A 7,691-nucleotide genomic window follows, 5' to 3' on the forward strand; every position below is an offset into this window, starting at 1 on the left:
CCCGCTTGATTGGCACCCCATCCACCACCCTAAACATTCACTCCCTTCACCACCGGCGCACTGTGGCTGCAGTGTGTACCATCCAAAGGATGCACTGCAGCAACTCGCCAAGGCTTCTTCGACAGCACCTCCCAAACCCGCGACCTCTACCACCTAGAAGGACAAGAGCAGCAGGCGCATGGGAACAACACCACCTGCACGTTCCCCTCCAAGTCACACACCATCCCGACTTGGAAATATATCGCCGTTCCTTCATTGTCGCTGGGTCAAAATCCTGGAACTCCCTTCCTAACAGCACTGTGGGAGAACCGTCACCACACGGACTGCAGCGGTTCAAGAAGGCGGCTCACCACCACCTTCTCGAGGGCAATTAGGGATGGGCAATAAATGCTGGCCTCACCAGCGACGCCCACATCCCGTGAATGAATAAAAAAAATAAATAAATAAAAAATAAGTGGGATTAAAGAGGTAGCAGACCAGTGGGTTGAACTTCCTCCATGTGCTACTCTTAGTACATTGGTTAGCACATTCGCGTCAAATTCCTATTTGCCCTGCTGTGGGACGGCAGAGATTATGACAAATTTTTGGTCTAAAAAAGCTTGAGAGCTACTTACCAGAGTAAGTTAATTTTTGCCTTTGAGGCTGTGACTGAGCCCTCTGTAGATCTGAAAATAATCTGTCACAAAACTCACCATTAATGTGAAACGAGGGGAAATGTATTGTTGCATATTGTCTGCTCCTACCTACCACAGGCGCAGGATGAGGTTACTGCAGTTTGCAAGTTGACTTGAATAAAATGTAGCTGAGAGAAAAAATAGTGTTCTTTATATGAGTTAGACCTCAAAAATGTACTAGTTCAAAGAAAATTCACACCCTGACAGTTATATGTTTGCACTTATCTACAGAATATTGTCTCTGCTTCTAAAGTAGCAGGACACAAGAGCAGCGAGAGCAACACTCAATGAAATTGCAAGGTTATCTCCTTCCATTCCCACTGGGCAGTTCTCTTTGAGGCCCTGTGGTGCCCAAGTCACGTGCAAATTGGCGTAGGGATAAGCGGATTAGGGAGGTGAACACATGGCTGAAGGAGAGGTGTGGGAAAGAGGGGTTCCATTTCTTGGGACAGTACTGGCACCAGTACTGGGACAGGAAGGAACTGGGACGGGCTCCACCTGAACCGGGCTGGGACCAGGTCATAAGGACTTTAAACTAGTAAGTGGGGGGGAGGGCTCAGGTGGAAAAGATAGTATAAATATAATCCTAAAACAAACGAAAGGGAGGAGAGAAGAGTAATAATCAGAAATTATACTTTAGGCACTACAGGGAAAACTAAAAGATGTAAAGTAATTAAATAAGGAGAGAGAAATAAGAAATGTATGAGAAAAACATTAGGGCAGAAGGACAGGTTAGGATGTACAGCCCAAATAAGCGTTCTTTATACAAACGCAGGGAGTATAAGGAACAAATTAAATGAATTGCAAGTGCAAATTCAACTTAGAGGGTATGACATGATAACCAGTACTGAGACATGGCTGCAAGACGGTCAGGACTGGGAACTGAATATACCAGGTTATAAGGTCTATAGGAAGGATAGGTAAACTGGTAGAGGGGGAGGAATAGCCTTAGTGATTAAGGATAAAATTACTTCAACGATAAGAGAGGATATAACGAAAGTTAAGCAGGCAGTGGAGACTTTATGGGTAGAATTAAGAAATAGAAAAGGATTTAAGACTGTAGTGGGAGTTGTGTATGGGCCCCCTGGTAGCAGCTGTGAAGTGACAGAATGTATAAATGCAGAGATTAGACAAGCATGTAGCAAAGACAGAGTGGTTTTAATGGGGGATTTTAACTTTCATATAGATTGAGATAAGTAGACGAGCTCATGTCAGAAAGGTAGCAAATTGTTTGAGTGTGTTCAGGACAGCTTTCTGCAACAGTATGTCCTTGGACCAACAAGGGGGCAGGCCGTATTAGATGTAATAATGAGTAATGAGCCAGATTTAGTTAACAGCATAACGGTGCATGAACATTTATCTAATAGCGATCAGAATATGATCGAGTTCAACGTTATGTTTGAAACAGAGAAACCCGTAATAGCTAATAAGATTCTAAATTTAGGTAAGGCCGACTTCAACGGGATGAGACAGAGACTGTCCACAGTAAACTGGGCAAATCTGTTAATGGGTAAATCAAAAGAAGATCAGTGGGAGGTGTTCAAAAAAGAATTTAACATGATACTGAACCGGTTTATAGCCCTAAGGGGCAAGAGCTCTACTTGCCAAAAAAAAAGCCTTGGATGACAAAAGAGGTAAGGGGCAACATAAAGCTAAAAGAAAAAGCATACAAAAATGCAAAAAATAGCACAGATCCTGGTGACTGGGAGAGATACAAAGAACAGCAAAGGGTCACAAAACAGATAGTAAGAGCTACAAAAAGGGAGTATGAAAAGAAACTTGCAAGGGATATCAAAATCAACACAAAAGATTTTTACAATTATATTAGGAAAAAGAGGGTGGTCGAAAGTAATGTGGGCCCCTTAAAAACTGATAATGGTGATATTGTAAATGAAAATAAGGAAATGGCGGACATGTTAAATAATTACTTTGCGTCAGTATTTACGGTAGAGGAAGAGGATAGCCTGCTGGACACCCCAAGGAAACTAATTTTGAATCAGGGACAGGGACTCACCATAATTAATGTAAGCAAATTAACAGTAACGAAGAAAAAAATGGCACTAAAGAGTGACAAATCCCCAGGACCAGATGGTTTCCATCCCAGAGTTTTAAAGGAAGTAGGTGAGGACATTGCAGATGCCCTAACTATAATCTTCCAAAGTTCTCTTGATTCAAGAACCGTTCTTTTAAATTGGAAAATTGCATATGTTTAAATTCCACTATTTAAGAAAGGTGAGAGAGGAAAACCAGGGAATTATAGACCAGTTAGCCTGACATCTGTTGTCGGGAAATTACTAGAGTCTATAACTAAGGATAGAGTGACTGAACATCTTGAAAATTTTCAGCTGATTAGAGAGATTTGTAAAGGGTAGGTCATGCTCGACGAACCTGATTGAATTTTTTGAAGAGATGACTAAAGTAGTGGACAGGGGCATGTCTATGGATGTTATTTATATGGACTTCCAGAAGGAATTCAATAAAGTCCCTCATAAGAGAATGTTAGCTAAAGTTGAAGCTCATGGAATTGAGGGCTAATTATTGACCTGGTTAGGAAATCAGCTGAGTGGCAGGTGACAAAGAGTAGGGATAATGAGCAGGTACTTAAATTGGCAGGATGTGACTCGTGGTGTCCCACAGGGATCTGTGTTGGGGCCTCAACTATTCACTGTATTTATTAACGACTTAGATAACAGGAGAGAGAGCCACATATCCAAGTTTGCCGATGACATAAAGATAGGCAGCATTGTAAGCCGTGTAGATGGAAGAATAAAATTATAGAGAGATATTAATAGATTAAGTGAATGGGCAAGACTGTGGAAAATAGATTTCAATGTAGGCAAGTGTGAGGTCATCCATTTTGGACCTAAAAAGGATAGATCAGAGTACTTTCTAAATGGTGAAAAGCTTGAAACAGTGGAGGTCCAATGAGACTTTGGGGTCCATATACATAGATCATTAAAATATCATGGACAGGTACAGAAAATAATCAAAAAGGCTAATGGAATGCCGGCCTTTATATCTAGAGGACTAGAATACAAAGGGGTAGAAGTTATGCTACAGCCTTACAAAGTCTTGGTTAGACCACACCTGGAGTACTGTGTTCAGTTCTGGGCTCCACACCTTAGGAAGGATATAATGGCCTTGGAGGGAGTGCAGATTTACTAGAATGATATCTGGACTCCAGGGGTTAAAATACGAGGCGCGATTACACAAACTGGTTTTGTATTCCCTGGAATTTAGAAGATTAAGGCATGATTTGATCAAAATTTTCAAGATATTAAGGGGAACAGATAGGGTAGATAGAGAGAAACCATTCCTGCTGGTTGAGGAGTCTAGGACTCGGGGACATAGCCTAAAAATTAGATCCAGGACTTTTAGGAGTGAAGTTAGGAAACTTCTACTGTGAAGATAGATACAAAATATTTGTTTAGCATTTCTGCCATTTCCTTATTCCCCATTATAGTTTCTCCTGTCTCAGCCTCTAAGGGACCCACATTTACTTTTGCTACTCTCTTCCTTTTTACATACTTGTAGAAGCTCTTACAATCTGTTCTTATATTCTATTTTCTCCCTCTATCAATTTTTGTCATCCTTTGCTGGTTTCTAAAACTCTCCCAATCCTCAGGCTTACTACTCTTCTTGGCAACATTATAAGCCTCTTCTTTTAATCTAATATGCAACAATCGCCAGACAGGAGGGTTCCCTCCCAGTCGGGGAACACTTCAGCAGTCAAGGACATTCAGCCACCGATCTTCGGGTAAGCGTACTCCAAGGCGGCCTTCGAGACACATGACAACGCAAAATCGTCGAGCAGAAATTGATAACCAAGTTCCGCACCCATGAGGATGGCCTCAACCGGGATCTTGGGTTCATGTCACGCTACACGTAACCCCACCAGCGAATAAAAGTTATCTGTTTTTAATACAATGGGTCATTTTCTGTCTTTCTCTTCCTTTTGGATGTTTCTCCCTCTCTCTCTCTGTTTTGTGTTCTGGCCGTTTGTATATTCGGTGGTCCTGTAGGTAACACCTCTCTGTCTGACACTCTGATTGCCTTGACAATGGGCAGTTGGAAAGATTATCTGTAATCACCAGGTATTGTTCTCTGAATATAAATGCAATACGTTTAAGGATCTCCTGACATTCACCTGATGAAGGAGGAAGCCTCCGAAAGCTTGTGATTTTCAAATAAAATCGTTGGACTATAACCTGGTGTTGTAAGATTGTTTACATTTTTCAACCCCAGTCCATCACCGGTATCTCCACATCTTAACTTCTTTAGTTAGCCATGGATGGATCTCTTTCCCATGGAGTTTTTATTTCTCAATGGAATGTATAGTCATTGAGAATTATTAAATATTTCTTTAAATGTTCATCATTGCTTATGTACTGTCATATCTTTTAATCAAATTTCCCAATCTACCTTAGCCAACTCGCCCCTCATATCTATGTAATTGGCTTTGTTTAAGTTTAAGGCTCCAGTTTCAGACTTAAGTATGTCACTCTCGAACTCAATGTGAAATTCTATCATTGATCGCTCTTCCCCAGAGGATCCCTTACTGTGAGATTACTAATTAACCCTGTCTCATTACACAAAACAAGATCTAGAATAGTCTGTTCCCTAGTTGGTTCCACAATGTATTGTTCTTGGAAACTGCCTCAAATGCATTCCACGAACTCATCCTCCAAACTACTTTTGCCAATTTGATTTGTCCAGTCTGTATGAGGATTAAAGTCCCCCACGCTTGTTGCATTACCTTTGTTACAAGCTTCCCTTATTTCTTGATTAATACTCTGTCCAGCAGTATAACTACTGTTAGGGGGTCTATAAACTACTCCCACCAATGTTTTCTGCCCCTTATTATTACTTATCTCTACCCATACTGATTCTATTTCCTGATCTTCTGAGCTGAGTTCCTTTCTCACTACTGTCCTTATGTCATCCTTTATTATCAGGACCAACCCCCCTCCTTTTCCATTTTGTCTGTCTTTTCGAAAAGTCAAATACCCTGGAATATTTAGTTCCCAACCTTGGTCGCCTAGCAACCACGTCTCAGTAATAGCCACTAGATCAAACCCATTTATCTCTATTTGTGCCATTAATTCATCTATCTTGTTACGAACGCTTCATGCGCCTTTAATTTTAACTTTTTACTATATTTCCCTGATGCGACCTTACTCTTGCAGTATTACCACTAAACTCTCTGTCCCTTCCTGTCACACTCTGCTTATCTTCACCCAAATCGCAACACTGCTCTATGGCCTTGACTTTTATCTTTAGATTTATAAATGTCCCCTCCCCTGAGCCCTCCCCCCGCCTTTTTGTTAAATACAAAAAGAAATCTGACGTTCTGTAAATCAGATTGTAATTGTGCCTATGACCAATGGGATGGCTCGTGTTTCACATTTATGACAGGTTTTGATGAGATGACTAATCAAAGGATACAATTCACAGCTTTCATTTCTGGCACATTTGAGTTGTCAGCACCTTGGCTGCAGTTATTAGCTGACTGTAAAAGCAAGCTGTCACCTAAATGGAGCTGTCTAACTCGACTTTACCTTCTGTGGCTGTGCATCAGGCCGTGTTCTGTGTTGCCTTTAGTCTCCTTTTTCTCCTTGGCATGTTGGGGAATTCATTGGTGACCTGGATTATTCTTTGTAACATTAAACAGTAGTTTCCCACTATCATGCTGATATTAAACCTGGCCGTCGCAGATTTCATCACCCTCATCACTTTGCCATTTTGGATTTATGCCTTCGCTGATAGTTGGGTTTTTGGAGCACCTTTCTGCAAAGTTCTGATGTATGTGATCCATTGCAGTATGTACGCCAGCGTGTTCTTCATCGTAGCGATGAGCATTGAGCGCCTCCTGGTTGTGCTGTACCCATTTGCTACTCGGAAATGGTGGAGACGAGGAATAGTTGTGAAAGTTATCATCAGCGTCTGGGTTTCAGCCTTTCTCTTCGCTGTTCCTGTTATTACAGAGCAGAAAGTAATGCGCGGTGAACATCCGCGCTGTTCACGGTTGCACGCAAGTTATCAGCAAAAGAAAGGACTAGTTATCTTTGAAACGTTAGTGGGCTTCGCCATTCCATTTCTTGTATTGTCTGTCTGTTATGCGGTTGTTGCAAAAAGAATAAAACAAATAACTTTTCAAAGTAAGAGTCAGCCGGCCAAGGTGATCAGAAACGTGGTGATTGCTTTCGCAGTTTGCTGGTTGCCGTATCACATCACAAACCTGTTAACAGTTTCTTCAATATTGACAAGGACTTCAAGCCCAGAAATCTCCAAAATGATGCTGAATGTGAGTGAAAGGATGGAGAATTTGGCAGGAGGCTTGGCAATCATCAACAGCTGCATTAATCCTATTCTGTACGCATTTGCTGCTCGTAGATTCCAGAATGGATTTCAAACCTCTGGAATTGCTAAACTCTTTCAACAACTGAACATTTCTTTAGCTGAGAAAAGCTCCAAGGAATCAAATACCATGAAAGACGATTCTCAAACAATCGTCTGACTATTGACAATTTGTCAACACTGCACACTTGAATGTGTGCAAAGACACATGTGCATTAAAAAGGTTATTTTTGATTCTGCTTTTTTTTCTAGTATACCTTAAAGAGTAATTAAAATCTGTGTGGTAATTCAACAAGAGCTCCTGTTCTGAATGGATATGCTAAAGCTTCAAATTAACAAAAGATTAAAACACACCGAGACAAAACTTTTAGAGATTGCTATCCTTTTCTGTGGCAATTTTGTGTGCATTTTATCTGCTATTCCAATTTTTCCAACCAAAAATTTTGAAAAGAGTTGGATACATTTAAAGCAGAACAATACCAATCATGATCACTCCTGATTATGATTCGAGTATGAAATGGTATAGGTAGACCAATGAACAATGACAAATGGGTATGTTAATAATTAAGATTTAAGATTTGGTTAGCAGCTCCATCTAACCAAACTGTATGTGAAAGGGGGCATCCTTGTCTATTCAAGTTGTCGTGCTTGTTCTGCAGT

At 40.8% G+C, this 7,691-nt stretch overlaps 1 pseudogene; it reads left to right on the plus strand.

Moving 5' to 3' along the window:
• The first annotated feature begins 6,207 nt into the window (after window positions 1–6,207).
• On the plus strand, window positions 6,208–7,289 carry LOC137333417 (leukotriene B4 receptor 1-like; annotated as a pseudogene).
• Window positions 7,290–7,691: the final 402 nt, after the last annotated feature.

This window comes from Heptranchias perlo, chromosome 16 (genome assembly GCF_035084215.1).
Source record: "Heptranchias perlo isolate sHepPer1 chromosome 16, sHepPer1.hap1, whole genome shotgun sequence".
NCBI classification, from domain to species: Eukaryota; Metazoa; Chordata; class Chondrichthyes; order Hexanchiformes; family Hexanchidae; genus Heptranchias; species Heptranchias perlo.